The following is a 24,263-nucleotide window of genomic DNA, read 5'->3' as shown; positions in this document are numbered from 1 at the left end:
CTTATAACGACTTCTCTAACTTCAAACTAAACACTTACAGAAAACTTTTTCTTCATAAAGAACCCCATGAAAAAACTACCACCTCAGTAACCACCTGAAACTCTCTGCCTGTCCCATCAGTCCTCTCTGTTGGTTCAGTGAAATAAATGTTTCTAGTCCTTTTTCCTCCACTTCTACTCAGTTTCTTCCTCTCCAATTTCTAGCTTGTCTCAATCGATGCAGCATTTTAGTTCACGTAGCCTCAGCTTCTTACACTCTCTTTCAGTGAAAGCCAATCCCTTAAACACCCAGAGGTTTCTTACTTTCCATAAACTAGTTTTAACACATGCTAATACAGTCCTTAATAGTGTTTCCTCTGGTCCCTTTGGTATGAGTCCGTATAGTACCATCTCCTGTGCTAATAACAGGTTTATTCTGGTGATATTCAGAAAGTGGTGGACCTTTTCCCATACTCCATTTGCATATGTATGCTCCCAAAACATGTCCTACCATTTCTTTTTCCCTGCACCTCTCTCTTGGGCACCTATGATGAGCTTGTCAAGCTCCATCTGTGTTGCATCTCTCTCACTGGCAAGATATTTCTTACAACCATCCACACTAGGTCCGCATGTTCTCCTTTTAGTTATTTACCGACCACTGCTCCCCACACCTTCTTCACTTGTCCTTCTATCTTGCTTTATCTCGCTCTTCTTGTACCTATCTTCCTTCTGTGTCTTCCTTTAGCAGGTGTTGGAACTTCCTTTGCAGCTCTTTTAGCACTTTTGTTCTTTTCCTTGGGCATCTTTGGACTTTCTTCCTGAAGAGTTCTCCCACCCTCTTCTTCACCATCATCCACCATTCTCTAGTACTCCCCATTCTCTAGTACTCCTAAAATATTTCTTCACACACTGTCTTGTATACACTTGACATGTCCCTTCATCTTGTACCAGCTGCACACTCCCTTCACTCTCATGGGGCTCTTACCAAGACTCATTTTTGATGGCTGAAAAGTAATATTTAAAGATTTGCTTTTAGAAACTGGCTTCTAGGTAAAGTAGATATTGCATTAGAACAATGGTCCAGGGCAACAGAAAGGGTTAACTGTTTCTAAAAGCCTGTTTGTCACAAAGTTTCACAGCCTTTAAGGAATCAGGTCCGAGGCTAATGGACAAACAGACTGGGAAATTTTCAGTGTTCTGTAAAAATCCTAACAAAAGATGGGCTTGCAACATTGAAGCCAGGTCACAGTGACCAGCTACAGAGCTCCTGTGATTTCTAGTTTTGGTGGATGGACTAAATTAGGAGGCTGGGCATGCCCAAATTAAAACACCAGTAAATGCCCAAATTAAGATGTATGCATGTGATGAGTTTGTTGGAATAAAGGGGTATGTGGCAGAACAGAACCTGGACAGTATGATGACCACAGGGAAACCAATCAACGACACCTGGGAATGAAGTGTCATCAAAGAAAAAGAATACAAAAGGAGGGATTTCAGAGCATCAAAAGGCCATGGACAGAGGGCACACCATCATCCAACTTACTCAACCACCCTGTCGGGGGTGGGCCTCAGCCCTTGACCTCCAAGACTGATGATATTCAAGAAAGAACCACAAGGTAAAGCTTGCACACTTGCCAGGAGTACCTTTCCTCTGTGAACCCTAGGACTGGTAAATATAGAATCGGGAGGATTATTCTGTTTGCCTTGCCTGCATTACTCACTGTGTATCAATAAAATTTGCCTATTATCAAATGGAAGAAGCCATGGTCAGTCTGAGTATTTGGGGCCGTCCAGAACAGGGTATCTGGATCATAAATCCAGTGCCAACAATTTCCACCTTCAACATCCAGTGTTCACTAAAAGCCACATATATGATTTCTTTCTTCCTTATCCCTATTTCTTTTGATACATGCACAAAGTCAGTTCTTGACTGTTTCTTTCCACTGGGGTCTGTTCTACTGAAAACCTTCTCCCCTGCCCACACATCTCTTAGCGACTCGTCTTTTATTATATTTGTTAACTGTCTGGATGAGCTGTCTAATGCTCAATTTCCTCCTTCCCTTGTTCTGTCGCCTACTTCAATTATACAATTGAAGTCTCCTGCTATTCTGCGTTGTCTCCCTCTGGCCACATAAAACACTAGCATTCTAAGCAGTGCATTCCTTCCGTCACTCTCTGATGGTGCATATACATTCAAAATTTCTAATTCTGTTCCCGCAACTGATAGTAACATTCATTCCAATCTGCCACTGCTTACCTCTTCTACCTGTTTTGCTCTCATCTCTGGGTTCTTGAATAATATTGCTACCCTTGCTTCTTTGTTCTCATTTGTCCCTAACCATCAGGATGTTTCCCATCTCCACCCTTTCTTAAAGCATTTATAACCCCGCTCCTGTGGTATACCACATTTTTATAGGTAGATTATGTCTGCCCTTACTTGGTTCAATACTGATTCAATCTGTTACAGTCTTTTCCTTGTTAAGATACTCCTTACTATGCTAAGTGAAACTATTGTCAACACCATTTATGCTTGTTTTAAAATGACCACACCTAGTCCTTTAAGGTTTGTCTATGCTTGCTTTGAGCTGAGTGTGCCTGTCCCTTTAAGATTCATCTCTGCCACTGCTGAGATTGGTCAACTCCTCCCCCTCCACCACTCACATTCCTGTAGCTTCTCCAAGCTGCTGCATCACCGTTGCATATTCCCACCTCCCCAACACTTCCCACCTGCTGGTTTCCACTCTGGGATGGAGCCCAGAGGCATTAGCAGCAGGGAACTGCTCTCTGGCTCTTTTTCCAACTCACCTCCCTCATTAACAGGTTTCTTTTTTCTCGTTTTCAGCCCCTGCATTTTCTTTCTTTTCCTGGCCTCTCTCTCTGGTTCCTTCTCTTGCTTCATCTTCACTTTTGTTGTCAGTAGGCTGTCTTCTCCATCACTTAGGAAAGGTGATAGAAGGGCTCAGGAACTCCCTTGGCTTGACAGGGAACTCATGGACCTCCTATGTCTAAAAAGAGAGGGTTATAAAGAAGAGAAGACAGGAAGCACCAAGGAGGAGTACTCTGAACTGGTCCACACCCGTAGGAAGCAAACTAGAAAAGCCAAGGCTGCAACCAAACTCAAATTGGCTATACTAATCAAGGACAATAAAAAGTCCTTCTACAGATACCTGGGGAGTCAGAAGAAAAACTAGGGCAACATTGGACCCCTGCTAAACCAGTTGGGGCAGATGACAACTTACGCCCAGGAAAAAGCCAGTCTGCTTAATGATTACTTTGTGTCGGTTTTTCACCACCCTGCCTAACATGATGCAGGATGACCAGGGTGAGGGTGATTGGCGTAGATCTACCATTGGTGTAGATCTTGTGAGGGAGCATCTTGAGAGGCTACACACCCACAAATCAACTGGTCAAAATACACTGCACCCAAGAGTGCAAATGGAACTGGCCGACATCATAGCACAGCCACTGGCAAGGATATTCGAGAACTGGTGGTGCTCCTCAGGTGAAGTACCTGAAGATTGGAAGAGGGCCAGTGTACTGCCTATCTTCAAGAAAGGGAGGAAAGGTGATCCATGAAACTACAGACCAATCAGTTTGACCTCAATCCCTGGAATGAACTTGGAAAATATTATCAAATAAACCAGCACAGGTTTGTTGTGGGTAGGTCTTGCTTGACCAATCTCATTTCCTTCTATGACCAGGTGACGTATCAGCTGGACAAAAGGAAAGAGGTTGATATCATATATTTGGATGTTAAAAAAGCCTTTGATCTGGTGTCCCATGATGTCCTCACAGAAAAACTGGGCAACTGCGGCCTCAACTATCCTTTGGTCTGATGGCTGGGGAACTGGCTCCAAGGCTGGACTCAGAGAGTGGTAGTTGATGGAACTGAATCAACATGGTACTCAGTGACAGTGGCTCTGATCCCTGAACAGAGTCTCTGTTCTTGGACCTGTACTCTTTAATGTAAACTATATGGACTCTGGTGTCAGAAGCAGACAAGCCCAGTTCACTGATGACACCAAAATTTGAGGAAGAATATTCACACTTGAGGATAGGCTGGTGATACAGGGCAACCTCAATAGACTTGCAAGGTGGGTGGATGAAAACCTGATGGCATTCAATATGGAGAAATGCAAGGTGCTCCACCTTGGGGAGGGAAAAAACCCACATCACATTTACAGGCTCAGCAATGCTACACTTGCTAGCACCACGACCAAAAGAGACTTGTGGGTCATGATCAACCACAAGATGAACCTGAGCCACCAATGCAATACAAAGTGAACAAAACTCTGGCTTGCATCTACCGATGCATCTCAAGCAAGACCCAGGGTGTCATCCTCCTGCTGTACTTGGCCTTGGTGAGGCCACAGCTGGAGTACAGCATCCAATTGTGGGCTCCACAATTTAGGAAGGACATGGACAAACTTGAAAGAGTCCAGAGGAGAGCCATGCGCCTTATCAGAGGGTGAGAGAACAGGCTTTATGAACACAGGCTGAGAGCCAAGGGACTCTTCAGCCTGGAGAAGTGCAGGCTCAGGGGTGATTTAGCAGCAGCCTATAAGTACATAAGAGGTGTTCACCAGAGCATGCTAAGGGATGTGAAGGTACAACAGTCACAAAACGGGCCAAACAAAATCCCTTGGTGGGCTGGATACAGTCTGTAGGCCGTATTTTGCCCACCTGTGTGTTAGAGCGTTCCCTATCCCAAGACAGGGAACAGAAAGACTCTCTGACACACCTTGACAGGACAAATGGGAAATGAAGCATTTTAAAAAACAAACTGTAAATCTAAGGTGTGGGTATAATCCAAGGAGGATACATCCCTCAAGGTTGGCCAGGGCCTCCAGGCTTTTTCCTTTTCAGTATTTCAGAACTTTTTCATCTGCTAATTAAACCCACTCATAGTACTTACTTCTCCCTTTAGAAATCTGTAAGGGTCCTGTCCTGTCACATCCCTCCTCCAGCAAGTCCCACATACCTCACTGCAGTGACATCCCACCTGTCCAGTCCTCCTCTACAGCCCTCCCCTACATAATCCCCAGAAACTTCTTTTAGCACCTAGAGCATAACTCCTCCTTTATGCATGGTTCCTAAATCCTGGTGAGAAAACATCAGGAAATACTACAGCAGTAATTTCAAAACATTCCTGCAGTAACCTGCAGTGCTTGGACTGTCACTGAAGCACATTGTTACATATGGAGGCAGAGTAAAACCAGCAGAATAATGCCCTGGAAGAAAACTGAATTAGAAGCATATGCTGCTTTCTTTCCATGATGTCAGGCATAGTTTTGCTGGTGGCAGTTCTCTTGCAGTTTCTAGTTCTCATAAAGTTTCCAGTTCCTGTCAGTACAGAGGATCTCGGTATGGAGGGGTGAGGTGCTGGCTGTTTCATAAGGCATCTCAGGGTTCCTAGCGAGGTCAGAGCCAACCAGAATGGGCTCCTACAGGGAGAGGACTCTGTGAGTACTCCTCTCCTTTTGGTGTGGGTGCCTATTCACCGGTCCACAATTGTTTACCACTGTCTTCTGTCATCAAGCAATACTAAATAATGATACTGATTTGCATTATGTACAGGAGCATCAGCCATGAACCAGCCCCCTTCTCTGCTAGGTGCTGTACAAATACAGAACAAATTAACTGTCCCTACCCCTGTGAACTTATGGTCTGAGTATAAAACAGAGTAAGGGGAAAAGGTTCAGGGAAAGAGTAAGGCCATCTTGATTAACAAAACAGGCAGTGGTCTCAGCCTACCAATGACCTACCTTTTCAATTATTATAGGCTGGGTGTTTCATTGATCATCTCTTCCCCCCTGTGATGTATGTTAGCACTTAACCCTCTGAATAAATGCAGTCCAGTACTGGAAGTTAGTTGACACTGAAAGTATAACCCAAGTCCCTGAAGACATTGAACACGCTACACAGATGTCCTGTGGTACTGAGACTGACTATGAGCTCCCCAGACCCAGGTTTAGGAAGGGCATAGGAAGCACTATACAGCAAGAAGAAAGTGTTTCTGTCAGCTATCCAGGTAGTATAATCTATTGGTTTTATTAGTGCTCAGTTTAACTTGAGGCAGTGACAATACTGCATCTAAGGTCAGTTCCATGGCCTGCATTGTGCCAGAGTGAGATCTGATCCAGGCAACGGATGGTTATGCTGCTGGTGTCTATAGAAGACAAAAACATAGGTTATTATTTAATGCTGCTGGGGTTTGCTCCCGTCGAATGTGAATTTGGTTTAGCCAGCAAGAAAACACTACTCCTCATAGCCTAGTGGTAAGCTTGAGGTCACAAAGGTAATTAATGCCTTAAATGCTGATGAAATTGTACAACTCATTAGACCATGTGCTTGGCCTGTTTATCCATAGCCAGGCTGCAAATGGAAGTCAGCACCAGAAGCAGAAGCTGAATTTTCTCTCTTTACTGGTGTTTTCTCTCCCTTTTTGTGTGCATTTGCTTTGTCTTGTTTTCATGGAAACAGGAATAGACTCCAACCAAAATGGCAAAAGAGGATGGTTATAGCCATTTAATAGTTTATTTCCTTATAAAATGTTTCTAATATAAAAAGAGAAGAGTGGTGTTAATATCAAAGCTCTACTTAATATGTTACATTTCAAGCGCTTTATCTTTTCCCTTTTCTTCCTGTTACTTGCATAAAAGGTTAAGCAATTTTTAATAGTCCTGAAGGAACTAAGCCAGTGATAGCTTGACAAACCACACCAGATTGCCCTTAACAATTTAATAGTGTAACCATGAACAAGTGCTAATATCTTATCTTTTGTTGGGCTCAGAATAGCCTGTTTCCTGCAGCCTTCCTGGCATTGAACGTGCCCCCGGCGAAAGCGGTCACCACCAAAGCTGTTGCTGGCTTCTGCGGGCAGTTGCTTCTCGCCACCTGCCCCCCCACCTCGCCACCGACATCAGCACTGGTGCAAGCAGGAGGTCCCTGTTTGCTACCCCTTCCCCCCCTGCTGCCAATGCTGCCACTGGGGCCTACGGGCAGTCCCCACTCACTGCCACCAACACTGCCGCTGGCATCTGCAGGCGGTCCCACTTGCTGCCGACTACAAATGGTGCCCCCGCAGTGTCAGGAGGCACCAGTTGTTCATGCTTCCTAGAGAAGACAGAGGAACTAACCATTCTGCTTATAGCACTCTTTTATGTTTCACAACAGAGTCATTCCCAAATGCAGAAGTTTTTGAAACCCAGTTGTGGCTGAGCTGTGCCAGGCTTGAAGATTACCTTCAGTTTCATAGTTCCCCTTTTTGAAGATGGGAGCCACGTTGGCCCTCTTCCAGTCCTCCGGTACCACTCCAGAGCACCACGAGTGCTCGTAAAGCCGCGCCAGGGGTCCTGCAATGACCTCAGCCAGCTCCTTTAGTACTCTAGGGTGGAGATTGTCCAGGCCGGCTGACTTGAATACATCCAGTCCCTCCACAAGTTCCCTATCTACTTCCTCACTAACCCTTGGCCCAGGTGTGCCTCCCCCAGGGCCCGAGGGGGGCCCAGCAGGGAGGTGACTGTTCTGGTCCCTACTTACGAAGATGGAGGCAAAGAAATCGTTAAACATGTTGGCTTTGTCATCTGGTGTTACGAGCAAATTCCCCAACGTGTCCTGCAGGGGCCCCACATTACCCGGAATCTTCTTTTTACCCCCTATGTATTTGAAGGACTTCTTATTATCCTTAATCCGGGAAGCTAGCCCTAATTCCAGCTCTGCCTTGGCCTTCCTGACTGCCCCCCTACATCCCCGAGCGACTGCAGTATAGTTATCCCTGGTGGTGTTCCCTTCTTTCCATTGGATGTACACCTCCCTTTTAGCAAGGAGACATTCCCGGATGCTTTTGGTGAGCCCTGGAGGCTTGTGTGCCCTCCTGCTCCCTTTGATCCTCGTTGGGATTACCTTCCTTTGGGCTTGGAGATTCGTCTCCTTAAGGAGTGACCACTCTCCCTGGACACCTGGCTCCCCTCCCGTCTGAGACCTCAGCGCTTCCCCAACTATCCTCCTTAGCTCGTTGAAGTTTGCCCTCCTGAAATCTAGGGCTGCTGCCTTACTGCAGGCCTTTGCCACCTTGCGCTGGATGGTGAATTCCAGCAGGCGATGATCGCTGTTGCCCAGGTGGTCGAGCACCCGCAGCCCCCTCACCAGGTCATCACCCGTGGCCAGCACTAGGTCCAACAAGGCATCCCCCCTGGTGGGGCTGTGCACCTCCTGGGTTAGATGGAGGTCCTGTATCTCAGCTAGGAACCTACGTAAGCGGTCAGACCTGGCTGACTGCTCTTCCCAGCAGATGTCCGGGAAGTTCAGGTTCCCCATGACTACCACATCCTTAGCCTTCACTACCTCCATGAGCTGACCTAAGAATTCCCGGTTGAGCTCTTCCCCCTGGTTGGGAGGTCTGTAGTAGACCCCCACTGTTAAGTCTCTTTCCCCTTGACTGCCTTGTACTCTAACCCAAAGCGCTTCAGAGTGCCCTCCCTCTGACTCCTTGCTAATTGACAAGGATGTGTATTCCTCCTTGATATAGAGTGCCACACCCCCACCTCTCCTTCCTATCCTTTCCCTCCTGTACAGCCTATAGCCCTCACCATTCACCGCCCAGTCATGCGTTGAGTCCCACCACGTTTCAGTGATCCTCACTATGTCCAGGCTGGTGTCAGCTAGCAGGAGGGTGAGTTCCTCCTACTTGTTTCCCATGCTACAAGCGTTTGTGTAGAGGCATTTGAAGCCTCCTGTGGATGTGTGTACCGACCCCCTAGTCCGAGCGTTGCCCTGGCCCCTGTTGCTTACCTGTTTATTCATTTCGCTCATTGGTCTAGGCTGGGCTGTAGTTGTGGGTGCTGTTTGCTCAGGCAGTCTGATGTTTCCTCCGCCCTCGTCTTCCCCTTCCCCTGACAAGCCTAGTTTAAAGCCCGCTGGAGGAGGTCCGCCAACCTAGAAGAGAATGCACACTTACCTTTAGGGGAAAGGTGGAGCCCATCCCATCCCAGCATGTCTCTTGTCGTGATGTGCCGATCTGGCTGAGGAAGCCAAAGCCCTCCTCGAAGCACCATTCCCGTAGCCGCCAGTTGGTCTCCATGATGCACATTTCATGCCATCTGCCACAACTACTCACTGGCAGGATAGAAGAGAAAACCATCTGTGCGCCCATCTCCTTCAGCACGCACCCCAGAGCATGGTAGTCCTCCATCAGGTGATCAGGGCATCTCCTGGCCGTATCATTAGTGCCCACATGGACTAGCACCATGGGGTAATAATCAGTGGGCTGGATAACGAGTTCTGGTAGGCATGTCCTCAAACTCAACCACTCATATAGGCTTAATCTGAAACTTTTTGAGAGAGATGCCTATCGTCCCTACATAATAAACAACCTCTCCACAGATTGCAATTACCTCCTATCTCCTGGCTACACTCTGCACTCTGGAGAATGATAGCTCCCTCAAGGGCCTTCTCCTTCTCACAGTCAGTGTGGTAGTGAAAACAAGGGCTTCCTATATCCCTGTTTCTGAGACATAGGTCCTTTTCTGAATATCAAGGAAAAGACAGTTTAGGTTCAGTTCTGAAGATGGGATTAGATCTAGAAAGAATGCTCATTTTTAAAGAATTATAAATGCTTTCTGAGACATTGCATAAACCCACATCAAAACAAATGGTCCTTAAGTACTGTATTTATTCAAATATATACATAGTTTCATAGTTAGTAGGGTCAGAAGGGACCTGAACAGATCATCAAGTCCTACCCCCTGCCATGGCAGGAAAGACTACTGGGGTCAAATGACCCCAGCAAGGTATTCACCCAGCCTCCTCTTAAAGACCCCCAGGGTAGGAGCCAGCACCACTTCTCTTGGAAGTTGGTTCCAGATCCTAGCCGCCCTGACAGTGAAGTAGCGCTTCCTGATATTTAGTCTGAATCTGCCCTCTGCCAGCTTGTGACCATTATTCCTGGTCACTCCTGGTAGTCACCAGGAGCTACACCTGGTAGCTCGGGGGAACAAGGACTTCCCCAGTGCCTGCTGGTCCCCTCTGACTAGGTCCCCCCTCAGCCTTCTCTTGTGGAGGCTGAACAGGTTCAGGTCCCATAGCCTCTTCTCGTAGGGCCTGCCGTGCTGCCCCCGATCATGCGAGTCGCCCTCCTCTGGACCCTCTCCATGTTGTCCACGTCCCTCTTGAAGCGCGGCACCCAGAACTGGACGCAGTACTCCAGCTGCGGCCTGACCAGTGCCACATGGAAGTGGAGGATCACCTCCTTGGACCCGCTTGTGATGCACCTGTGATGCATGACAAGGTGCGGTTGGCCTTCCTGACTGCATCCCCACACTGCCAGCCCATGTTCATCTTGGCATCAGTAATGACTCCAAGATCCTTTTCTGCCTCTGTCCTGGCGAGAAGGGAGTTCCTCAGCCTGTAAGTATGGTGCTGGTTCTTCCCCTCCAGGTGCATCACCTTGCACTTGTCAGTGTTGAACCCCATCCTGTTCTCATCCGCCCACCCCTGTAGCCTATTCCTTCCTTCTAATGTGCCCACATCCCCCCCACATCTTACTGTCATCAGCAAATTTGAACAGGGTGCTTTTTACCCCTTCGTCCAAGTCACTGATGAAGATGTTGAACAGTGCGGGCCCGAGGACCAAGCCCTGGGGGACCCCACTGCCCACATCCCTCCAGGTCGAAAATGACCCATCCACCACCACTCTCTGGGTGGGGCCCTCCAGCCAGTAGCTACCTATTTGACTGTGTGGGTGTTGACACCCCAGTCCCCTAGTTTCTTAATGAGCACAGGGTGAGAGACAGTGTCAAAGGCCTTCTGAAAGTCCAGGAAGATTATGTCCACTGCTACCCCTGCATCTAAGGATTTGGTGACCTGGTCATAGAAGGCCACCAGGTTGGTCTGACAGGACCTGCCTCTAATGAACCCGTGTTGGTTGCCCCTAAGCATAATCTCCCCTGCTGGCCCCTCACGGACATGTGCTAGAATAATTCTCTCAAAAAGCTTCCCCAGGATTGAGGTAAGACTAACTGGCCTATTGGTCCCCAGGTCCTCCTTCCTCCCCTTTTTGAAGATGGGGACCATGTTGGCCCTCTTCCAGTCCTCTGGCACCACACCAGAGCACCACGAGTGCTCATAAAGCCGTGCTAGGGGTCCCGCAATGACCTCAGCTAATTCCCTCAGCACTCTGGGGTGGAGATCGTCAGGACCAGCTGATTTAAATACGTCCAGTCCCTCCAGAAGTTCCCTGACTAGATCCTCACTAACCCTTGGCCTAGATGTGCCTCCCCTGGGGCCTGAGGGGGGCCTGGTGTGGGGGGCTGATCTGGTCCCTGCTATGAAAATGGAGGCAAAGAAGGCGTTAAATAGGTTAGCTTTGTCGTCTGGTGCAACGACCAAATTTCCTAGCGTGTCTTGCAGGGGCCCCACATTACCCGGTACCTTCTTTTTGCCCCCTGTGTATTTAGAAAAGAACTTCTTGTTGTCCTTGATCCAGGTTGCTAGTCCCAGTTCCATCTCCACCTTGGCCTTCCTGACTGTCCCCCTGCAGTCCTGAGCAACCGCAGTATAGTCCTCCCTGGTGATGGCCCTTCCCTTTCTTTAGGTGTACACCTCCCTTTTAGCTAGAAGACATTCCCAGATGCTTTTGGTGAGCCATGGGGGATTTTGTGCCCTCCTGCTCCCTTTGATCCATGTTGGGATTCTCTCTCTTTGGGCTTGGAGGATCGTCTCCTTAAGGAGCAACCACTCTTCTTGCACACCTGGCTCCTCTCCCCGCCGGGACCTCAGTGCCTCCCCAACTATTCTCCTTAGCTCATTGAAGCCTGTTCATTGAGGGCTGCTGTCTTTGCCACCCTGCGCTGGATGGTGAATTCCAATAGGTGATGATTGCTGTCACCCAGGTGGATGAGCACCCGCAGACCCCTCACCAGGTTGTCGCCCGTGGCCAGGACCAGATCCAACAAGGCATTTTCCATGGTGGGGCTGTGCACCTCCTGGGTTAGATGGTGGTCCTGTATCTCAGCTAGGAACCTACGTGTGTGGTCAGACTTGGCTGACTGCTCTTCCCAGCAGATGTCTGGAAAGTTCAGGTCGCCCATGATGACCATGTCCTTTGACCTAACTACCTTCGTGAGCTGACTTAAGAATTCCTGGTCTAGCTCTTCCCCTTGGTTAGGTGGTCTATAGTAGACCCCCACCATTAAAGCTCTTTCCCCTCAACTGCCTTGCATTCTAACCCACAGCACATCCGTGTGCCCCTCCTCTGACTCTGTGCTACCTGATGAGGATGTGTATTCCTCCTTAATGTAGAGCACCACACCCCAACCTTTCCTCCCTGTCCTGCCCCTCCTTTACAGCCCATAGCCCTTGATATTCATGGCCCAATCATGAGTTGGGTCCCACCACATTTCAGTGAACCCCACTATGTCTGGGTTGGTGTCGGCTAGCAGGAGGGTAAGTTCCTCCTGCTTGTTTCCCATACTACAAGTGTTTGTGTACAGGCATTTGAGGCCTCCTGTGGCTGTGTGCACTGGCCCCCTAATCACAGCATTGCCCTGACCCCTGTTGCTTACCTGTGTATAAGTTCACTCGTCGGTCTAGGCTGGGCTGTACTTGTGAGTGCCGCTTGGTTTAGCAGTCCAAGGCTTCCTCCTCCCTCATCTTCCCCTTCCCCTGATGAGCCTAGTTTAAAGCCCACCAGAGGAGATCCTCCAACCTAGAAGAGAACATTCACTTACCTTTAGGGGAAAGGTGGAGCCCATCCCACCCGAGCATGTCTCCCATCATGATGTGCGGCTCATTGTCAAGGAAGCCAAAGCCTGCCTCAAGACACCATTCCTGAAGCCACCAACTGGTCTCTGCGATGCACTTCTCATGCCGTCTACCACGTCTGCTCACTGGTAGAACAGAAAAGAATACTACCTGTGCGCCCATCTCCTTCAGCACGCCCCCCAGAGCATAGTAATCCGCCATCAGGTGATCAGGGCTTCTCCTGGCCACATCATTAGTACCCACATAGATTAGGACCATGGGGTAGTAATCAGTGAGCTGGATCATGGCCTGGATAATCCCCGTCACATCATGAATCTTTGCTCTGGGTAGGCAGTAGACCTCGTGTGTCGAGGGGTCCTGGCGACAGGACCTCTGTACCTCTCAGGATGGAGTCGCCTATGACGATCATGCCACGCTTTCTCCTCCAGGACTGCTTAGCTCCTTTGGCCTGTTCAAAGCATGGAGAGTGTGGAGTTCCCTCCTCTCCGGTTGCCTCCTCTCCTTCCTTCTCCTCCAGTGTTGCCAGGACATCGTACCTGTTCTCCAGCCGGACCAGAGGAACTGGTACTGCTGTGTTACAAGCAGCCCTGGTTCTGGAGGTGACCATTTGGCACTCTGCAGTGGAGGACACTTCCCGAGGTGCTTCTTCCTTGGGTGTGTGGCCCTGCAGGGAAAGGAAATAGCCGTCAATTTCTTCCTCCACCTCCCTCATTCGCCTCAGCCTGCTAACCTCCTCCTGGAGCTCCCTCACCTAAGCCTCCAGGGCACTAAGGCGGGTGCCTGCAGGACAAGTGAGGGGGTCCCCAATCCCTGCCTCCCCCCCCCCCCCGGGCCTGGCTGGGCAACCCCTGCAGCTCCCTATGGGCTCTGTATGGGTGGAGGCCTCAGACAAGCCCCGGGTAGGCTATTCACCCCGGGCAGCCATCATAGGAGTTGCTGCTTGTTTTTAGCTTAGTGCAGTGCCTTCATCCTGCCCTAGTAGGAGTCTCTCTCCTGGACCTTCCTGCTCGCCTGCCAGCACGAACGCCGATGCAAACGCCGGCGTGCTCTGTTCGCGCAGCACGGCTTGGGAGCACAGCTCCCTACCAGCTCAGCTAACAGGGATCGGGCAAGCTTCCCCTCCAGATCCAGCTTATCTGTGTCCAGTCCCTCTGCCCACTTACCTTATGGGGATCATCTGCTGCTGCCCACGCTGCTGGCTCCGCTGCTGCTGCGTCTGCCTCCACCTCGGTCTGGTAACGGGGCACACGTGCGTGTGGGACACACATGTGCCTGGATCCCTCCTCTCCCTGCTCCTGGCTTCCGAGTGTCATATCATAGATAGATAGATAGATAGATAGATTGCTTAAAATGACAAGTGAGACTTATAAGGGGAGATAAGGCAAGATGCCACATTTATTGCTTAGATTATTCAAAAGAGTGTTCATACATTCACACACACTCACTCCCAATTACTCTGCAGATGTTATAGCTACCAAAGTTTGTTGCTCAGTACTACACTAGGTGGCCAGCCTAGGTACGAAATGAGGAGCAAATCCTCATGCAGATGCATGTCTATGCTCCAGTGAAGTATGCAGTGATATCCAACTTCTTGCTGCTAAGTCTTGCAGCTAGATCTAGACAAATTACAGAGGTGGGCAGATGAGAATAGACAAATTCAACAAAGACAAGTGCAAGGTACTGCATCTAGGGAGAAGAAACCAGCAACACACCTATAGGTTGGGGAATACCCTTCTTGTCAACACAGTGGCAGAAAGTGATCTTGGAGTCATTGTTGACTCCATGATGACAATGAGCCGCCAATGCAAAGAAGTGGTCAGTAAGGCTAACTGCATCTTGTCGTGCATCTACAGATGCATCACGAGCAGGTCCAGGGAGGTGATCCTTCCCATCTGTGTGGCACTGGTCAGGCCACAATTGGAGTACTGAGTCCAGGTCTGGGCACCACACTGCAAGAGGGATGTGGCTAGCACTGAGAGGGTCCAGAGGAGAGCCACTTGCATGGTCAAGGGGCAGCAGGGCAGGCCCTATGAAGAGAGGCTAAAGGGCCTGAACCTGTTCAGCCTCCACAAGAGAAGGCTGAGAGGGGTTCTGGTGGCCATTTACAAACTCATCAAGGGGGACCAACGGGAATTGGGGGAGGCTCTTTTCTCCCGGACACCACCAGGGGTTACTAGGTATAGCTGCCACATATTGTTAGGGAGAAAGTTCAGGCTGGATATCAGGAGACATTACTTTACAGTTAGGGCTGCCAGGCTCTGGAATGAGCTCCCAAGTGAGGCAGTGCTCTCTTCTACGTCGGAGGTCTTCAGAAGGAGGCTGGACAGATATTTGGCTGGGGTGACATGATCCCAGCACCCATTCCTGTCCGGGGCAGGGGGTCAGACCTGATGATTTGTTTAGCTCCCTTCTAACCCTAAGTACTATGATACTATGATACTATGTTCCTTGGCAATTTACTGGGGTTAACTCTAGGCCAATCATTGCTAATCATAACTGAATCATCTTGAAAAGGCTCCTGGGAGTTTGGTCAATTTGACATGAACAGATTTAATTTTCCTTGCAACAGTGCATGCAGCCAGTCCCATCAGCTCTGGGCATGCAGCAGGGCTGGGGCAGCACAGTGGCTGGACTCCACTTCCCTGCAGCCGCAGCAGTGGTAGCTCCTTCCAGCCACTGCTAGCAGTCTCTGCTACTGCCACTGGACTTGGCCTTGCTGCCTGGGCACCCCAGCCTGTCTGTCACATGCATCACAGGGGGACAGAGCAGGCAGGTGGGGTCTCCAAAGAGACTGGGCCAGGACCCATGTGGGCAGGGCACGTGGCCAGGCAGTGGACCCATGTAGGCAGGGCACATGGTCCAGGATCACTCAGTAGTGACGGCATGGAGCTGAGGCATGGGGCAGAGCCACAATCTGCTCCCTGCACATCCCTGCCAGTACCCATCACAAGGGCATACAAGGACCGGATCACAGCTCTGCTCTGGGCCCCAGCCCCATGCTGTTACTGCCCCACAATCCTGATCCCAGCCCTGGCACTGGCACTGGCACTGGCCATGCTGTACTGTGCCTGCCTGGGTACTGCTTTGCTCCCCCCACCTACAGCAGCTCCTCCTCCTCTTTCTCCTGCCCCTGCAGTGCTACTCCAGGCAGCAGATAGTGTGGGAGAGTGAGAGCAACCATGGGGATGTGGGCAGGGTGGCTCCTGCCCCAGTGCAGAGGGCTCCAGCTCCAGCTCCTGGCCACCTTCCACCCACTTGGCCATCTGGAAGTGGCTGATCATCATACTGGGCAGCTGAGTGGATGAAAATCAGCTGGAAGCTGGAGCCTCATATACAGCCACAGGAGCCACCTGGCTGCAGGTTCCACCTGCCTGACTCGACATGAGATACTTGACACACATCCCCATGGCTGCCATCACTTCACCTGCTACCTGTAGTGGTGCAGCAGGGGCAGAAGGAAGAAGAAGAGGAGGAGGAGCTGCTGGAGGTGGGGGGAAGCTGAGCCTAAGGCATTGCAGGTACACCCCCCGACCAAGAAGCTGTGTATGCTGGCTGGGGCTGGGGCCATTGTCAGGCACAGGTGGGAGCATAGCATGGGCTGCCCCAGGCAGAAGAGGATGGGGCTTAGCTTCATATGGAGCACCACAGGGGCAGCCATGGGCAGGATGCAGGGGATGGGGGTGAGGATGAACCATCCCTGCACTGCAACCTACGTGTGAGCTCTGCTGCGTGCACCCAATGCCTCTTTCTCCCTCCCCCAACCCTGACTGGCTCCCAGCACCTAGCATGCGGGCAGCCTCCCACATACACGTGTGCACACCCTACCTCCACACTCTCCCCTTCCCCCCACACACACACATACAATACAAAGAGTAAGACTTTTTTTTGAGCTATTATGCAATCACCTCTATATGCACAACTCAAAAACACACAAATCAGGACAGAAATTATTTTGTGAATAAAATTAAAATATGTTAGAATAGATGTTTGATTTCTGGTATATTATTTGTTTTCCATCTATAATTTGTTAAAATTATATGTTCTGAAAGATTGTATGTGTGCTGCCCTCAACATCTCACCAAAACTCATTAAGTGGCCCTCCAGCCAAAATAATTGCCCGCCCCTGAGCTACAGGGATTTATGCCATTTTAGGAGATGCCCTTAGGAATGAGGGAAGTTAATCAAGGTTAACGTAGCAAGATTATTTTACCAGCCCTAGGAAGAAGCATCTGTGAGAATTTGGAACTTAGGTTCAGAATGGTTCTTAATCTTTCCAGTATCTACCCCTGCGGCATAGCACAGGCTAGCTAGCTCAGGTACCAGTAACAGTCTAGTTGCAACAGCACAGAGCTCAGTATGGGTTGCTAGATGAGGCCAAGCAGTAGGGTAAACGCACAGGCGGTTAGCCCTTGCTGAATTCTGCGCTGCTGTGGCTAGATGGCTCATTTAGAGCCAACTTAGTCACATCTACGTGACTGCAGTGTAGATATACCCTTGCTTTTCCCACTTGCTGACTTCATTCTCTGTCCCCATGTCACTCCTACACAGGAAGAGCCTTATACACACAGCCCTCCTGCACCAACAATAAGCCAGACAGGAAACTAGCACAGGGTGAAAAAACATGGGGTTTTCCCATGATCATTGTGTGTTGCCAGCACTGCCTTTTGACTCCTGAGGAGCACAGCTAAAGATGGGGTTCACTGGTAAGTCCATCTCCCTCTTGTAAATCTTATGTTCCTGACACCGGGTAAAAGAGCTGCATCAAAAGCAGAACAGACAAGGCGCCTGTACCTCTGCCGCTCCTTCTGTCTCTCTGGTATTGTTTCCATAAGCAGAAGCCACAGACAATGGGGCTCACATGTCTGCTCTTCTTACCCACTGTCTCCGCAGCTCGGCTGCTCTGATGATCGGCTTCCCCAGCAGGACAACATTCAGTGCTGTGGTTACACTTAGCTCGGCTGTGGCACAACAGTAAGCCGCTTCCCAGGGGCTGAAAGGCAAATGTTTCAAGAGAAAGAGGGTAGCTGATTCCGGCACAGCCTGCAGCTCTAATTGCCAGTGGGTGACTAATTAGCACTCACCCCCAGGTCTAATAGCAAGAGACCTTTACCAGGGTGGCTGGACTTTGCTTCCTTGCTGCCCCAGCAATGGTGGCTCCTTCCAGCCACTGCTGCCCGTCTCTGCTACTGCTGCCAAACCTGGCCCCACTGCCTGGGCACCCCAGCCTGTCTGCCCCACCTGCACCATGGGGGTACCAGATGGAGCAGGCACGGGGGTTTCCATGGAGACTGGGCCAGGACCCATCTAGGCAAGGCGTATGGTCGGGCAGTCTCCCCGGAGACCTGACGATCACTCAGCAATGATAGCATGGGGCTAAGGCTTGGGGCAGAGCCATGATACACTTCCCATGATGCTCCCCGCACAACCCTGCCTGCATAACCAGCGCCTGTCACAGGGGCATGCAAGGAGCAGATTGTGGCTCTACCTTGGGCCCCAGCCCCACACTTACTGCCCCAAAATCCTGACCCCAGTCCTGGCACTAGCCATGCCCTGCCTGCCCAGGTACTACTCAACTCCCTCCACCTCCAGCAGCACCTCCTCCACTTCCTCCTGCCCCCACTGTACCACTCCAGGCAGCAGGTAATGCAGGGAAGTGATGGTGACCAGGGGGATGAGTGCTGCTGCCCCAGCACATGTAGATCTTGAACACTGCCTTAGGGAAATGATGCTCACTGTTTTTAGACTTGAGGCACCCCTCCAAAACTTTCCAAATTTGAGCAGCACCCCATTTAAAAAGCTAATATAAATTAGCTTCATATTATAATATAAACATCGCAATTCATATGTTGGTAATTGATTAGATCATTATCATAAGGGACCTACTTAAACCGTGGTGAGATAAAACAATTTTTGCGGGTTGGTCACAGGATAAAAACCAAATTCCATGTTATTTCCTCATTGTGCTCCTTTGATCCCGCCCCCTCAGTGCTGATTGGTGGGTAGGCCCCAGCAGGGGGAGGAAAGATAAGGGAGTAGACAGCATGTGTCAGCTGCTCTTCCTGCTGCCCTGCCAGTCAGCACCTTCCCCCTGGGTGGACTCCAAAGTTGGGTCACAGCAACAGTGAGGGGCACTGGCTTCCACTAGGGAGCCCGTATGTTATTTTTATTAATTTTTTTAATTGATTTTGTGGACAATCCCAGATTTTGCAATTTCTAAATTGTGAAATCCATGAAACTGCAAATTAAATAAACCCCCTAATTATAATTATATTATGTTCACTTCACTGCCCACCCCATGCACCTCCCACAAAGCCAGATCAGGAAGCAGCTGTGGCATGAGTGTATGCTCTTGCTGCAGCCCTTCCCCATCATAGATTTCATAGACATTAGGGGCTGGAAGGGACCTCGTGAGATCATTGCGTCCAGCCCCCTACCAGAGGCAGGAAGTCTGCAGGGATCAGATGATCCCATGTATCAAATTGAGGTGCATTTGCAGGTATCAAATTGAGGTGTGATTAGCCTAATTTTGCCATTTTTAATAGTCATCAAGGGCATGCACATGTAGATGCATGCCCATAATGCACATTAAATTAAACTAATGCACATTAAGGTGCCTCGTGTAGATGCAGCCAACATGGAGGAAAGATGTCAGCATGTCATTATCTGAGCAACTGGAGAAATCAGTCTCTGCACTCTGTGTTGCAATATAGCATGAGTTTTTTGAAGGTTGACAGCATGTGGTTTACAGTCAGATTCAATCACACTTGAGACAACTCCAGATACTTCTGTTTTTACATAACATACCTTTGCTGGGATGAGTGACTTGGATGTATACAGTGTGAAGCTTCCCAGGTGCAGTAGTGCCCATAGCCCATGCTTAGAGATACCTGCTTGTAGAGTCACCTGTTTATTTAGGTGAAAAGTAGGCGATCACTGGCTCTTGCTTCTTTACTAATTCTATATGACATAATTGTCTTCTCTTACGAGTTGTGGGAGTAAACACAGATTCACACACTTAAACAAGCAGTTTGACATACTAGGGTCTGTCTCCAGTTCTGTATAGTCAGAAGGTTCCCTGGAAAAGAAGTCAGAAGACTCTATAAAGTGCAGTACTGGCCTGGTATTGCAGATCTACCTGAGCTGTGCAGCACTTAGATACTATGGCAATGGAAATTATGGAAAGTAGACAGATGTTCCATGTCCTCTATTGCAGTGACATTAGCTGGCTGTGTTGTAAGCAATCTTTAATTCCTTCTTCACTAGAAGGATGCTGCCTCAGCATCTTTTTTCTGCCAAACACTAGGATGTTTTTGGCAATGGCCACAGTTCCTCCGAGTCCTTCATAAACCTCTTCTTTCACATTTTTGGAGGCCATCTTCTTTTGATGTAAGCAAAGAACTCTACAGGAGTCTTCCCTCTTGTTCTTGAGAAGAGACATAGTCTTGAGTCCATGCTTTTTAAATGAATTTAGTATTTGCATTTATATTTTTGTAATCCAGCCAACTGTAGAGGTTCAAACAGGACCATGGGAGGCCTATTATGCAAGGAACTGCATTTATACATAGTCAGAGACAATTCCTCCCCAAAATAGTTTACCTTCTGAATAGGCAGGACAGACAGATGGTAAGAGTGAGGAAGAAGCATTATCATCCCCACTTACAATTGGGGAACTGAGACATTCAAAGATTAGTGACTTGCCAATGGTCATACAGGAAGTCTGTGGTCAAGCCAGGAACTGAGCCAAGATTGGCAGAGTCCCAGTCCAATGCCTGCACAAGATCCAGAAAGGCACTGAGAAGACCAGGTAAAGATTCTCCCCACATTCTTTTGGGAATCAAACCTTTTGTTTGTCTCTAAATTTTCTACAGCTCATGCTGATAAAAGGCAGTGTGGTCCAGCACACTGAGCTCAAACTTGGAACCCAAGAACCACTGCCTTTCATGCCTGGCTTTGCTGCACTGACCTACTATGTGACCTGGGGCACACTGCTCCCCTCTGTGCCCCAGCCTGCCCATCTGTAACAGTCACTGGAGATTTAGTGTGCTGCGCTGCACTGTGCTAGAGGGCTCTATGGGAGTTTGATTCTGGGAGTCTTACAGTCATATTTATGTCTATGGGCTTAGTTCTTTTGCCAAAACGACACTTCCCATGATGCACCACTTTTCAAGGAGGGGGAGAGGGCCCCTGGCTGAGTTGGTCTAGACAAGGGCAAAACATGGCCCGTGGGACACATCCGGCCCACCAGGAACTTTCATCCAGCCTGCAACAACCCACAACAAATTGTGCCCCACCCAGCCCTTCCCCCACAAGGCTCATAGAGAGGCACCTACATGTACACCTCCCCACCCCCTTCATCAACATCCCCTATTGCCCCTGCCTCCCACCCCTTTAGGCAGAAGGGCCCTGCCCAACCAGCAGCAGCTTCCAGGTGGGACTCCAGCTACACCTGCCCCATGGGAACCTGCTTGGCTTCTTGGAAGTCCAGCTTACTCAGGGCAGCAGGTAGGAAAGCAGCAGGGCTGGTAGGGGTGTGGGGGGAGTTGCAAGTAGGCGGAAGTGCGGAGCTTGTGCCTAGGGGGTCAGTGGGAGCGGGGATCCCAGGTGGCCAGGGTGTGGGTGTGAGGGTAGGGAGCGCCCACACACTCCCATGATATGCAGCCCCTACTGTCAGCAGCAGCAGCAGGCAGGGAGGTCAGGGTGCTTAGGCTTGGGGCAGGCAGCAAGTGGGGCACAGGTCCGGCCAGCGCTGCACATGGTAGGGGAAGCGCAGCCTACCTGGCTGCTGCTATTGCACCTCGCTGCAGCTCCCCGCAGCTTCCAAATCCTTGCCATATGCCTGCAGCTCCAGCATGCACAGTGGGGAAAGCCCCACACTGGAGCCAGCTGCCTTCCTCGTCCCCTGCTGCACAGGTCCCCGCACTCTGCTGGGAGTGCAGGGAGCCCCACTCCCTGCTTTCCCATGGGGCTTCCCTGGCACCAGTGTGGGAGCTGCAGGTGCACAGCGTGGAGCCCCTGTGATAGAAGTGGCCAGCGCTGTACAGGGGGAGCTCTGACTTTCTATGCTAAAAAACAAACTCAAACACGAAAATATATAGGTATTTAGAATTTATTTTATTATAATGATTTATGTGCTGGTAGGCTTCCAAATTCCTTTAAAAACGTAAATGTATTAATAACACATTGTGTTCAACTGAGTCGTATATAGCATTATTTCTTTTTAATAATGGAAAAACATGTAATTTGAGCTTTTAAAATCCAAGAATCAGAGAATTTGTGATTTTTAACAGAGAAAACCAGGATCCCTTATCATGAAGCACCCAGGCAACTGCTCTAGGTGATTCTGTAGCATCCTTTGGTACAAAAATGTTTTGGTTTATGTTCTCAGCTGGAAATCTTTTCACTTTACATCCCATTTTGTTTTTGGAAAAATATTGAAATTTTCTGCGGAGAGCTTAAATGCTCTACAAAAAAGGTAAAAACGTTGTTTCCCCCCAAAAACGGTTATGATGGAAATTTTTCTACCTGCCTTAGACAACACTTGCTCACAGGATGCCGTAGGAATTAATGTCTGTAAAGCTCTTAGAGGCTGAAAAATGCTACGTTAGTGTTAATTCATGTCTTGCCCCAGCTGTTTCTTAAAATGAAGGATAAGTAAAACAAGTAGAGCACTATGTGATCTTTTATTTGTGGCTTCCTCCTTGTCAGAGGCAAACATTGTCAGACAAAGTGTAGAAGTTTCCCTATGACTAGTCAAATCATTACTCTTCTATTGTTTGAAAGAATTAGTTATGACGCAATGTCATAAAAAGAGGCATTTCAGTCATAATGCCTCTTTTCTAGTAACAGCCTGTGTGTTTGCTCTGACCAACATGACAGTTGTTCTGAGGCATGGTTATTCTTTCTTTATGAAATGTCTGAGTCAGGATGGTATGTCAAGGCCCTGGTCAATGTTTAGGGCCTCACGTAGTAGGCCTGTAAATATGGAGAAGAATGCATGTCTCCTGACCTGGAGAGATCCCTTGTATGCTTTCCAAAAGCATCTACAGAAAAAACTCCATTAACCGGCACCTTACAAGACAGCATGCTCTATTAACTGGCATGCTGGCTTGCAAGGTAAAGTGAAACCAGAAGTGCCCACTGTGGCACTTTCAGTTTCTGAGCCCCCACGGCTTGGAGCAAAGCAGCCTGCGCTGCTGAGCCCCCATGGCCCACCTCCCTGTTCCTCAGGGCCTGCAGGAGGGGTGGCAATGCAATGGGAGGGGCGATGATGCCCCGGATGCAGTGGGAGAAGCGACGGCGCAAAAACGCCTGTTCGGGCCTCTCAATTAACTGGCATATTTTGTTATTTGGCACCCCCCATTCCCAATGGGTGCCGGATAACAAAGCTTTTACTGTATATGAGAGAGGCATTTCAGCCCTATAAGCTTTCTGTATTAACTGGGCAAGCAGGTAACTGCCCCAGATGGTTTTGAAAGCCATCTTATGTAAAACAAAATCTTAACAAAAAGAAAGCTAAGCTGCTGATGTATGTTCCAAGCAAAAGGATAAAAACAGAATTAAGACAACGTGTGGAGAAGCTTGAGAGAGTCTAGAGCAGAGCCATATGATTAGAGGCCTAACGAACAAGTCATATAAGGAAAGGCTGACAGATACGGGACTTTCAGCCTAGAAGAGGAGACAACTTCAGAGGAATTTGGTGGCAGCTTACAAATATATCAGGGGAGAGCATCAGGGGCTGGGTGAATAACTATTCACCAACGTGCCCAGGGGGAAAACAAGGAACAACAGTCAAACTGCTAGAAGGTTTCAGACTGGATATAAGGAAAAACTTAATGGTTTGTGGGACCAGACTCTGGAATAGACTCCCAGCAGGGGTGGTGCCGGCACCTACCCTGGAGATCTTCAAAAGGAGACTGGACGCACACCTTGCTGGATTATTTGACCCCAGTCGTCTTTCCTGCCCAGAGGGGGTGGGCTGGACCTGATGATCTTACAAGGTCCTTTCCAGCCCTAAACTTCTGTAAATGTATTATTCAGATTTCATTCTTTCCCCTGCAAAGATACACAAGTCCTCCCTTATCAAGGACTTCCTGAAAGTAGAGCTCCCTAAGGCCTAACCTCTAAAGGGATTTAAGCACTTAACACAGTGTGGGAGTATCCGAGCTTAAATTCCTATACAGAAACATACTGTCATGTCCCCACTTGGGAAGACCATTATTATAACAATGTATTTGAGAGAGGCAGGGAAAGAGTGGTCAGGAACAGACTTAGATGGAGCTGATGTCCTCACTGCAACTGTGAGAGCTGAAGTCAAACTGTGAATTGTGCTTATGGCAGGAGGGGAAAAACAGAAGTAGTAGAGATGCGGAGAGCCAATAAAAGAGCAATAAGGCATCTTTACACAGAATGGTCTAACTTGCAGAGCTCAGAAACCACCATCACCATCACAGAAAAATAACAAGAAGTTGGAGGGGGTAGTGAAACCCAAAGAGGACAGCACAAGCACCACCAGAACAGCATCAA

This window comes from Crocodylus siamensis, chromosome 1 (assembly GCF_052110815.1).
Source record: "Crocodylus siamensis isolate JL-2025a chromosome 1, ASM5211081v1, whole genome shotgun sequence".
Classification (NCBI taxonomy): domain Eukaryota; kingdom Metazoa; phylum Chordata; order Crocodylia; family Crocodylidae; genus Crocodylus; species Crocodylus siamensis.
Note: the sequence above shows the minus strand (reverse complement) of the source record.